Genomic DNA, 12,320 nt, shown 5'->3' with positions numbered 1-12,320 from the left:
CTCTAAATGGGGATAAGTTTTACAATGCTGATGCTACAGTTTTCTGATCAGCATCCTCCACAGTATTTCAGCAAATCATTAACAGCCTCAAAGCATAATGAAAATTTAGAGCAAATTCAAGAATCACAGGACTTTAAGGATCATTTTAATGTAATCTCTCATTTTACATATGCTCTCATAAAAAGAAAATGTTTTTAGTACTCAGGATCAAAAAAATTTTTTTTTTGTTTAGGGACACGTGGGTGGCTTAGTCGGTTAAGGGTCTGCCTTCGGCTCAGGTCATGATCTCAGGGTCCTGGGATCTAGTACTGCTCAGCGGGGAGTCTGCTTCTCCCTCTGCCCCTCCCCCTGCTCATGCTCTCTCCCCCTCTAACAAATCTTCAAAAAAAAAAAAAAAAAAGAATCTTCTAAAAAAAATTTTTTTTTGTTTAATGTTCTCAGGTTTCAACATCTGCAAGCATTTGTGAAGATCAAGGGGCTAAAGAAAAGAAGGCTTAAAACATACAAACCCTAAGTTACCCTCTGTTTTGCATGATTACCTCTTTGTTTCCAACATACTTGTTGAGGGGAAAAAAGGACTCTTATTGATAGGCGCACGTCAAGTTTAAGATTTTTTCTGATAGTCCACATAAAAACTTGTATATAAATGTTCATAGCAGCACTGTTCGTAAGAGCAAAAAAGGGAATCAATCAAAATGTCCATTCACTAATAAATATGGTACATCCATAAAATGGACTATTATTTGGCAATAAAAAAGAACTGACACATACTGCAGAATGGCTAAACTATGAAAACATGCTAAGTGAAAGAAGCCAGTCACAAGAGACCACATTTTAAGTTCATTTACATGAAATGTAAAGAACAGACAAATCCATGGAGACAGAAAGTGGTTACCTAGGCTAGGACAGGGGGCGCAAATGGGAAAAGACTGCTAAATGTGTACAGAGTTTCTTTTTGGGGTGATGCAAATACTCTGGAAATGTTGAACAACTCTGAATATAATAAAAACCACTGACATGTAAACTTCAAATGGGTGAATTCTAAGGTATGTGAAATATACCCCAATGAAGCTAATAAAACAAGATGTTAAGTAAGGGAAAATGGTATACAGAAACTCTGTATTACCTTTGCTTAACTTTTCCATAATTCTAAAACTCCTAAAAGATATAGATATATATATTAGTAAACAAGATTACATAATAAACAGCTGAAGTATGAGCTGTAAAGTAGCATCGCAAAACTTCAGAAAGATTCACACAGTGTCTTGGACAAAAAAGTGAAAAATATTAGATGTAAAAAATGAGGTTAGGCCTTGTTTACAGGGCTACACAATAGCACAGGGAGAGGAACAACAGAACTCACAGACCTGGAACAAGCTCATCATTCATTTGGCTAAGCACCTTCCTTTTCCCCTCCCTACACACAACTTTCCAAATAAATTTACTTTCAAACAACCCAAAAACTTCTAGAAAAAAGTCTACACAGAAAAGAAAATGCTGGTAAACAACACTGCCACCTTATCAATATAAAACTACTCCCTCTTCACCCTGAATTAGGACGTTATTAGAAAAACATTTTAACACAATTATGCCTTCTCTATTTCTAAAGATTAAAGACCTTACTCTCTACAGATCACACCTTAGTATAGGGCTCAAGACTCAAATTACTGATGAAACATAAAGGATGTCAAGATTTTGTTGTTAATGGCTTCTTAAAATGAATAATAAAGCACTCAGTGTTCAAAAAAGGATATTGACTGGAAAGGGGCATAAAGAAACTTTCTGAGGGAAGGAAAATATTCTACATCTTAATCAGATTGGTGTTTATAATTATATATATATATATATATATGCAAAATTATATATACATATGCAAAAATTCACTGAGCTATGTATACCTCTTAGATGTGTGCATTTACTGGAAATTATGCAGTTTTAAAAATGGAATTAAAAAAATAGTATTCCACAGAATTATCTCATTATCCCAAAGCATATGATGTAGTAAGAGTCAGATTTTCATCTTCTTTTAGTAAAAAGAATCAAGCACAGAGAAGTAAAGCAATCTTCTTAGGTATCTCAAAATCAAGAAGAAAAACAAGTCTCCCAACTCTATTCTATCATCAATCTAACCTTTGTGCCTCAGACAATGAGACTGAATCCTGAGATTCTTCTGAGAGTGAGAAAAGACAAGAGGGCAGAACCAATCCTAGTTAAATCAACATACTCACTACCCCCAAATGCCATATCCTTATTCTCCAAAGAGAAAATTATTTAAGTAAATTCTATGCCCAATGTGGGGCTCGAACTCAAGATCCTGAGATCAAAAGTCAAATATTCTGGGGCGCCTGGGTGGCACAGCGGTTGAGCGTCTGCCTTCGGCTCAGGGCGTGATCCCGGCGTTGTGGGATCGAGCCCCACATCAGGCTCTTCCCCTATGAGCCTGCTTCTTCCTCTCCCACTCCCCCTGCTTGTGTTCCCTCTCTCGCTGGCTGTCTCTATCTCTGTCGAATAAATAAATAAAATCTTTAAAAAAATAAAATAAAATAAATAAAATGGTATGTTTAAAAAAAAAAAAGTCAAATATTCTACCAACTGAGCTAGCCAGGCACCCCAAAAGAAAATTATTTTTATCTAGAACTGGTCATGAAATAATACAAAGAAGGCAAAAGGAAGTTCTCAGGTTCACACTCCCTCTAAAAACTATCATGACGCTACCTTGTACTTCATTCTGTAGTTTTTCCAAGGGAGTTCTAAAGCACCACACTCTCTTAAGTTTTGGCCATTTACATGTCTAGAGTGAGAAAATAAAGAGTATGCAGGTTAGGCCTCAGTGAACTGAGATGAAGTATGGCTTTTATTTCAGTTACAAAATTTTGGCGTTAGACCAGATCTGAGCGGCCAATGATTCGTTTAATAAATAAATGAACTAGGGGCGCCTGGGTGGCACAGCGGTTAAGCGTCTGCCTTCAGCTCAGGGCGTGATCCCGGCGTTCTGGGATCGAGCCCCACATCAGGTTCCTCCACGATGAGCCTGCCTCTTCCTCTCCCACTCCCCCTGCTTGTGTTCCCTCTCTCGCGGGCTGTCTCTCTCAAATAAATAAATAAATAAATCTTAAAAAATAAATAAATGAATGAATGAACTAAATTCTAAAATAGTTAGGGACTTGCCTAAGACTTCACAGCTAAGAAAGAAGTGGCAGAGTCAAAGTTGAATCCAGTCTTCCATTCACCACACCACACCTATACCTCTGCCCAGTTAGAAGCAGCATACTATCTTACCTAAAGTGATAATTACACTTGGGGGGGGGGGCAGTTCATATTATCCAAATTCTCATACCCATCTATCTCACGGCATGAATATTTTAATTAATTTATAATCAGAATTATAAATGTCAACCAAGTTACAGTCAGTACCTTTTTTCTCAGCTGTAAAATCCCCTTGGTAAACTGAATTTGTACCAAAAGGTTATTTGGTACATAAATAATCAAGGCAAAAGAGAAAGATGATTTTAAAGAATATATGCAGCAAGTTCTTCATGGCATACCATCTTACTTCACCAAAGACATTCATACACAGCCATTTATCCAATCAGCAAACACTGAACTGCCTACTAGATGTTAGGTGCTGTATTAGGCCTAATGAAAACAAAGATATAGATACAAGGGACTTTGGTTTAGGTAAAGCAGACAAACAACAGATTGTGGTAAGGGTTATGATGGGACAGCCAAGGCGCCACTGAAGCCCAAAGGAGCAACATCTACTCTAATCTGGGGGGTCAAAGAAGTCAGACCAGCTACTTACTCTCCCAAGCAATAACATTTGCTCTAGAAGCTCAGGCTTCTCATTCTTGAAATACACTATTTTAAACACTGGTCTCTTATTGTCATAAAAGTCTCCAAAACCTATGTCTGAGACAAAAGAAAAACAGTATTACAATATTATCCTATTTATGTAAAATTCATATACCTATATGTATATATATTTTCAAAGAGACATGTGAGATATCTGTATATGGAAGGATATTTACAAAAACTTCAATGGTAATCATTCCTGTGGGATGGAATTTCAGATTGTTTCAACTTCTTTACACTTTTCTGCATTAATTTTTAAAAATACTCTACCCTACCCTGTAGGAATGCCTGGCTGGCTCAGTCAGTGGAGCATGCTATTCTTGATCTCAGAGTCAAGAGTTTAAGCCCCAAGATGGGTGGAGAGATTACTTTAAAATTAAAAAAAGAATACTGCTGTAGTTTTTTATTCCGCTTAACCAAGGTGAGTAAAACAGGGCAAGCACACAGACCAGAGCTGAATAAACTATCACTGTACCTATATCAACCTGTCTCCCCTATTCAGAGTATTATTTGTCACATGGGGGACACTAATGCGGCATACTTGGTACCTTTTATTTACACTTGTAAGAAGGGCCACTTCTGGGAAAGTTTCTGGAGAAACAAGAAAGGTAGATGGGGACCAAAAATAAACGGGCCATAATCACAATGCTAAGGTGTTTAGACTTCATTCTGTGGGTAACAGAAAAACAGAGGGGTTTTTGACCTAAGACTAACAATCAACTCCACTTTTTAACAAGGTATCTGGTAGCAGCTAGAATATATAAACAGGAAATGACATAAACAAAAAGAGATGTGTGGTTCTATGTGGTTCTATGTTCAAAAAAACCCTAGAGAAATGCAAATTTTTATCAGCACTCTCTCTGGTGGATAAGAATAGAGGCAGTCTCCTACTTTCAACGTTATACATTTCTATAATCCTTGCATTTCTTAAAATAAGTATGTATTATATTTATAACCAGAAAAAATAAGAATGACTTTCGCAGTAACTCAAAGGGGATGCAGGGGAAATGATGAAAGCTTGGATTATAAACTCTATAAGGGCAAGAAACTCATCTATCTTATCTACCACTATATCCCTAATACCTTGTACAGTGCCTAGCACGTATTAGGTGCTCGATAAATGTGCCAGAATAAATGAAAGAATGAATGAGTGAACAAATGTACATCCTAAAGGCTCAATAAAGAAGAAACATTTCAGAAGTATAACACACATTTCTTGGTCAACATAAAGGCCAGGAACAGGAAGAAATTAAAGATAATCCCAAGTTTTATGGACTAGTTGGCTAAGTGAACGATGAACCATTAATCAAGGTAAGTAAAACTAGAGGACGTATAGGTATATAGGAATGCCAAGAGAGTGTGGCAAAATGTCAATGAATCTGGCAGAAGGCACTAAGTTTCAGGAACCAGTAGGGAGTGTAGGCTGAAGATGCAGATTTGGGAGTCATTCATATGAAGCTGTATCAGAGATGGGAGATACCGCAAACCCATTATTGATTCTCATGTTCTTAATCAACAGTAGAGCAAGACAGGCATATCAAAATAAAATACACCCACTATTCTGTAGCCCCGATACCCTGATTTCTTTTTTTTTTTTTTTTTAGATTTTATTTATTTATTTGAGAGAGAGAGCATAAGCAAGGGGAGAGGCAGAAGGAGACGGAGAAAAAGACTCCCTGCTGAGCAGGGAGCCTTCGTGAGGCTCAATCCCAGCACCCTGGAATCATGACCTAAACTGAAGGCAGATGCCTAACTGACTGACCCACCCAGGCACCCCTGATACCCTGATTTTTGCCCCACTGATTTTTAAACCTAGACTATGAAATAAAAACACCTTAGGCTTCAGAGTCTTCATCTCTCATTTGCCTCCTACATACAAGAGCATACAAAGGCTCACAGTTACATTTTTACTACTTGCTACAAATTCTGGGCTCACAAATTCAGGCCAGATCAGAAATTCAATACACTTGCATTATTTACCATAAACATACAAAATTCATATACTGGCTTTATTCAATATTAACCACTGGCAAACTAATATAAAGTAATGGTCTGTCACTGACTTTTTAAAGTTTTGGTTTGAAACTTTTCAAAAATTTTATGTTTTGGGAGAGTACTCTTAATAGACAATGTTTTTACAGATGTTTATTCTCAACAATAGGACAGGAAAAGTTATTTTTGAATACTTTTTTCATCGTATTCCAGATTATAACATGATACTTCCAACTGTCCTCAACTATGCAAGTCTCTTCCCTCTCCCGTTCATTCTACCTATGAAATGGGGTCTCCCCATTTCCTTTGTTTTAGCTCTACCTCTAGAAATCCATCCTATCTCAAACTTCCTTTATCTAAAAACTAATTTCAAAAAGGTCAACAAATGGGTTAGGCTAGTCTCATAAATGCAGAGACACAAAATATAAGACTAATTTGTCTCTATGCTTTTATTCATGTTATTTTTCATACCTGCAGTGTTAATCCCTTTTCCCAACATTTATCCAAACAGAAGCCACAGATCATACCCTCCTAACCACTTCAGCCCTCACCTATTCTTTACCTTCTTTGAATTCTCATAATACAAATCGGTGGCCTTCAAAAGTTAGCTATGGGGCACCTGGGTGGCTCAGTCAGTTAAGCATCTGTCTTCAGCTCAGGTCATGATCCCAGGGTCCTGGGATAGAGCCCCACATCTGCTGAGCCTACAGGGAGCCTGCTTCTCCCTTTCCCTCTGCCTGCCTGTCTCTCTCTCTCTGTCAAATAAATAAATAAAATTTAAAAAAAAAGTTAGCTATGTTTTCCTCTACCTACATTGGAAAGTTAGCTTCTTGAAGAGAAATGTCATATCCATACTGAGTACACAGTTGGCATTTAATGAATACTTACTAACTCAATGGTGGCTCTGAATCTATATCTTAGATTTTTGCCTTTCTAACCCTCCTTTGTTTCCACATTGCCATATACCAGAAATAAAATATACTGTTTTTTCATTTTACTAACAGATATTAGACTATCTTAAACCTAAATTTATTTTACTTTTTAAACAGCCAAGTCTGTCATCTTATTTTAGGACCACAAGAAAGAAAAGCTTAGGGACGCCAATGATTTAACCAATCATTCCTAGGTAACAGAACCTTCCCAAAAACCCCTCAACAACAGGGTTCAAAGAACTTCTGAGTGAGTGAACACACTGAGGTACAGAGAGGGCAGGGAAGCACCCCATACTTGCCCTATGCATCCTCTCCACTTGGCTGATTCTGAGTTGCATTCTTTATAATAAGCCTGTAAACAAAGGTAAAGTGCTCTTCCTAAATTCTGTGAGTCATCCAGCAAATTACCGAATCTAAGGAGGGATCAAGGAAACCCTAGAATTTTTTGCAAAGTTGGAAAGAAGTACAGGTGGCCCAGGACTTGCAACTGGTGTCTACAGTGGGCGCAGTCTTGTAGAACTGAGCCCTTTAACTTATATGATCTGACACTTTGACTCCAGGTACACAGTGTCAAAATTGAATTCAAATTTTGGACTGGTATCAAAGAATTGGAGAATTGGCTGTGGTGTGGAAAAAAACCCACAACAAATAGTTCATTCCAGTGTATATTTATAAAACTTAAAGATACAAATGGATTTCTTGATACCAGCTCCCAGTTTACCATGTATAAATAGAAGACCCAAAAAATTAATGTTGTCAGAATAGTTGCTACTAATAATAATTAGTAGTAATTTTATGTCATGGGGCAAATGGGTGGCTCAGCTGGTCAAGCATCTGCCTTCGGCTCAGGTGATGATCTCAGGGTCCTGGAATCAGGCCCCGCATCGGGCTCTCTGTTGAGCAGAGATTCTGCTTCTCCCTCTCACTCTCCCTCTGTGCGCTCTCTCTCTCTCAATCTCAAATAAATAAATAAGTAAATAATAAATAAATAAAAGAGAAAACCTCTACTTTAAAAAAAAATTTATGTCATCTAAAGTGCCTTGGCTGGCTCAGTCAGTGGAACATGTGACTCTTGATCTCAGGGTTGTGAGTCTGAGCCCCACGTTGGGTGTATTTTTTATTTAAAAAATAAAATCTTTAAAAAATAATAATTTCATGCCATTTTTATGCCAGGCATTAACCTTAGGGTAAATTATTTCCAGTATATGCAACTGTGAAAGACAGATACTGCCCTCGAGAGCAGATAAGAAAATTAAATCTCATCATTAAATTTCCCATTGCACACAGCAAGTACCAGAGAACTAAATCTAGTTTTAAAACACAAATCCCTGCCTTCTTCTAAACTATGGCAACATTTATATTATATAGTATAAAATTATAAACTCCCTAACAATCCTTAAGAACATGTCCCAAATTATGCTCTTGAAAGACTAGTCTTAAAGCCAGGTTTGAGGCTTTTTTTTTTTTAAGATTTTATTTATTTATTTGACAGAGAGAGAGACAGCCAGTGAGAGAGGGAACACAAGTAGGGGGAGGGGGAGAGGAAGAAGCAGGCTCCCAGCGGAGGAGCCTGATGCGGGGCTCGATCCCAGAACACCGGTATCATGCCCTGAGCCGGAAGGCAGACACTTAACTAGGCCACCCAGGAACCCCGCGTTTGAGGCTTCTGAGTAACAGCGCAGGCCCCACACCTCTTGGTGCTTAAATGGAGCAGCATTCTAGTCATCCTACTAGCAGAAAAGCCAGAGGAAAGTAATGCTGTGCCCCTTGGTGGCATTAGAAGTCCTTTATGTAGAAATTTATCTTAACTGTAATAACCACATACAATATAAGAAAAATGCTGTAGCTACTTACCTGGATCTTAAGTAATTTATATGCAAATTACATTAAAAGTAATTTATATATTATTACTTCTCCCATTACTATCATTAATGGTAATATTTATGCTAAAAAAAGAAAAATCTGTGGTGAAACTACTGTTAACATGTTTGAAGTTAAATCATCACCTTTGAAATTTTTACTTTAAAACTAGGTATGATAATAAGCAATCTATTTCATAACTAGGAAATATATGTGTATTTCCAAATAGTTTTGAATTATGATGATTTAATACTTGTTTCTCTATAGAGTTGGGAAGGACATTTGTTTTAGTACAGTGTAGTGAAATCTCTAGATCCATCAAAAGCCGGAGGAAAGTAATGCTGTGCCCCTTGGTGGAGCCAAATCTTCCCTCGGCTTTACCAGTCTTCAAGCAGGTTCCTACCAGTCACTTTCCTGAACATCTTGGACAACAAAGCTGCCCTCAGGAGCTGCCCACAAGTCTAAGAAATTCCCAGGACTCCTAGAATGTACGTATGCCAATTTCCAGTTTCAGACCCACACACAAGTAGTTACCACAGCTTGCTTAACAGAAAGCTATTCAGAAAAATTTATAAGCATCCATAACACAACTGTGGCTCCTGGGAGGGAAAGCAAAGAACTCCTCTCCCAGCCTTATCTCACAATCTATTGTCAAATCATCTACCCCAATTCCGTAAATGAATTGTGGAACAAGAAAAGAAAAGGGAAGAAAGAAGGGGAGGGAAGGGGGAAGGGAGGAGGGAAGAGAGGAAGGGAGTGCGAAGGGAAGAGGGGAAGAAGGGCAGGGAGGAGGGAAGGGAGGGGGAAAGGGAGGGGGGAAGGGAACGGAAGGGAAGGGAGGGAGGGAGACAGGCAGACAGACTAGCCTTAAATGCTGTCAAGCGGCACCTGGGTGGCTCAGTCGGGTAAGCATCTGCCTTCAGCTCAGGTCATGATCTCGGGGTCCTAGGATCTGGGATCGGGGTCCTAGGATCTGGGATCGAGCCCCATGTCCTCTGCTCAGCGGGGAGCCTGCTTCTCCCTCTCCCTCTACCCCTCCCCCCACTTGTGCTCTCTCCCTCCCTCTCAAATGAATAAATAAAATCTTAAAAAAATAATTTTTAAAAATGCTGTCAAAAAAAATAAAAATAGTCCATATACAATTCTAGCATTCCAGTTTTCTGCTTCATACACGTTTTTTTTTTTTAAGATTTTATTTATCTGACAGAGATAGAGACAGCCAGCGAGAGGGGGAACACAAGCAGGGGGAGTGGGAGAGGAAGAAGCAGGCTCATAGCAGAGGAACCTGATGTAGGGCTCAATCCCATAACGCCGGGATCACGCCCTGAGCCGAAGGCAGACACTTAACCATTGTGCCACCCAGGCGCCCCCATACACTTTTTTAAAACTGCCTTTTTTGGCACTGTATTCTCTTGCTGGTTGGAAAACATTTCATGTTTCTTCTTCAGTCATCAAGGAACTAAAGTCAACGAGAGTTTTCATTACCTTTTCATTGTTACCAATATTAGCACAAAGGAGAGTGTCTACTTGAAATTAGAAAATTTTAAGAGCTGGGAGGTACAAGAAAGATCATGTAGCCCAAACTGCAGGAACACCTGTATCTCCAGAAGATAATCATCCAGTCTATACGTAAATATCTCTAATGACAGAGACCTCATAAAATTTTGTCTATTCCACTGTGGGACATGTCTTACTGTGCAAAAGGTCTCCACAGTGGGATGAAATTCATCTCCAACACAGCTTCTACTCATTGTCTGTCCTCTGGAGCAATATAGATGATGAGTCTCCTCCTTCTTGCTTAACATAATTCTTCAAATATATTTAGATAGTTAAGTTTCCAAGTATTATCTTCTGTAGCAAAACGGCTCCTGATTCTTCAACTGTTCTTCGTTGGTACAGTGCCTAGAGTTCTCAGTATTCTAGTCACATTCATCTGGACAATTTAGATTATCATTGTCCCACTGAAGTGTAAAATCCTTAAGTGGACACAATACTCCAGCTATAATCTGACAGTACAAGAACAAAGGGACCATTACATCTCTTAATTTAGCACTACACATCTTAATTTAGCACTATACATCTTAATTTAGCACTGTACATCTATAAATATTCATCAACGCATCAATGTTAGCCTCTTTTCACAGCCACATCATACAATTAACTATCTTAGACTATCGTGGCTCTCAAATGAAAAAAACTATTTTGGGCCAGATCATTTTTGTTAAAGAGTAAGACTTTACATTTCTATCACACCTATCTTGTCACTTTCATACCTCATCCTGCTTAGATTGCTTTGATCTTCTTTGATGCAACCTATTAGATAACGCGCCCAGTTTTAGCATCATTTACAAAAATTTTAGTAAGCATGCATATTATACCATTACTTAAGATCTAGATCCATATGGGGCGCCTGGGTGGCACAGTCGTTAAGCGTCTGCCTTCGGCTCAGGGCGTGATCCCGGTGTTCTGGGATCGAGCCCCACATCAGGCTCTTCCTCTGAGAGCCTGTTCTTCCTCTCCCACTCCCCCTGCTTGTGTTCCCTCTCTCGCTGGCTATCTCTGTCAAATAAATAAATAAAACCTTTAAAAAAAAAAAAAAAGATCTAGATCCATAAAGCTTGGCAAAAAGAGAACTTACAAGCCTGTATAATCACACTGTGCTTTATAACAAAATAAACAAACCACGTTTAAAAGACCAACAAACTGGGAAAAGACATTTGCAACACATACGCTGATTTCATTATATAAATGGCTCCTACAAATTTCTAAGTGAAAAAAGCAATTAATCAATGAAAAAAGAACCAGTCTAACATAAGCAACCAGTTCACAGAAAAGCAAAGATAAATTGTTTTTACATAGATAAAAAGATCTTCAACCTCACCCATAAAGAGCAATGTAAATTATTTTGTGTGATTAAAGTTTTTAATTTTAATTTCATTTTAATTCTAGTATAGTTAACATACAGTGTTATAGTAGTTTCAGGTGTACAATACAGTGAGTCAACAATTCCATTCATCACCCAGTGCTCATCACAAGTGCCCTCCTTAATCCCCATCATCTATTTCACTCATCCCCCCACCCACCTCCCCTCTGGTAACCATCAGTTTGTTCTTGTTGGTTAAGAGTCTGTTTCTTGGCTTGTCTCTTTTTTTTCCTTTGCTCATTTGTTTTATTTCTTAAATTTCACATGAATGAAATCACATGCTATTTGTCTTTCTCTGACTTATTTCACTTAGCATTATACCCTCTAGATCCATCATACTGTTGCAAATGGCAAGATTTCATTCTTTTTTATGGCTGAGTAATATCCCATTGTATGTATATATGTGCATATATACAATATATATAATCACATCTTCTTTATCCACTCATTTATTGATGGACACTTGGGCTGCTTTCATAATTTAACTATTGTAAATAATGCTGCTATAAAAATAGGGATGCATGTATACCTTTGAGTAAGTGTTTTTGTATTTTTTTGGGTAAATACCTAGCAGCACAATTACTGGATCATATATGTTTAACTTTTTTCTTTTTTAAATAATCTCTATACCCAACATGGGACTCGAACTCACGACCCAGAGATCAAGAGCTGCATGCTCTACTGACTAAGCCAGCCAGGTGTCCCCCTATTTTTAATTTTTTGAGGAACCTCCATACTGTTTTCCACAGTGGCTGCACCAG

General features: G+C 38.1%; 1 protein-coding gene across 7 annotated transcripts in view; it reads right to left on the bottom strand.

The window, feature by feature from the left end:
* The window catches only part of TMCC1 (transmembrane and coiled-coil domain family 1), a 232,653-nt gene that overhangs the window by 204,007 nt on the left and 16,326 nt on the right, over nt 1–12,320 (bottom strand). Inside the window, exon 4 of one of the 7 annotated variants that reach the window (XM_087866755.1) lies at nt 3,803–3,909. The exons of the other annotated variants lie outside the window; for them this stretch is intronic. The gene's annotated coding sequence lies outside the window, so the exon portion shown is untranslated. The remainder of the gene's footprint in view (nt 1–3,802; nt 3,910–12,320) is intronic. 7 annotated transcript variants of the gene reach the window in all.

The sequence above is a fragment of the Ursus americanus genome, chromosome 14, assembly GCF_024610735.1.
Source record: "Ursus americanus isolate L20-20 chromosome 14, mUrsAme1.1.p, whole genome shotgun sequence".
Lineage (NCBI taxonomy): Eukaryota > Metazoa > Chordata > Mammalia > Carnivora > Ursidae > Ursus > Ursus americanus.
This window is presented reverse-complemented; position numbering and strand designations above follow the sequence as displayed.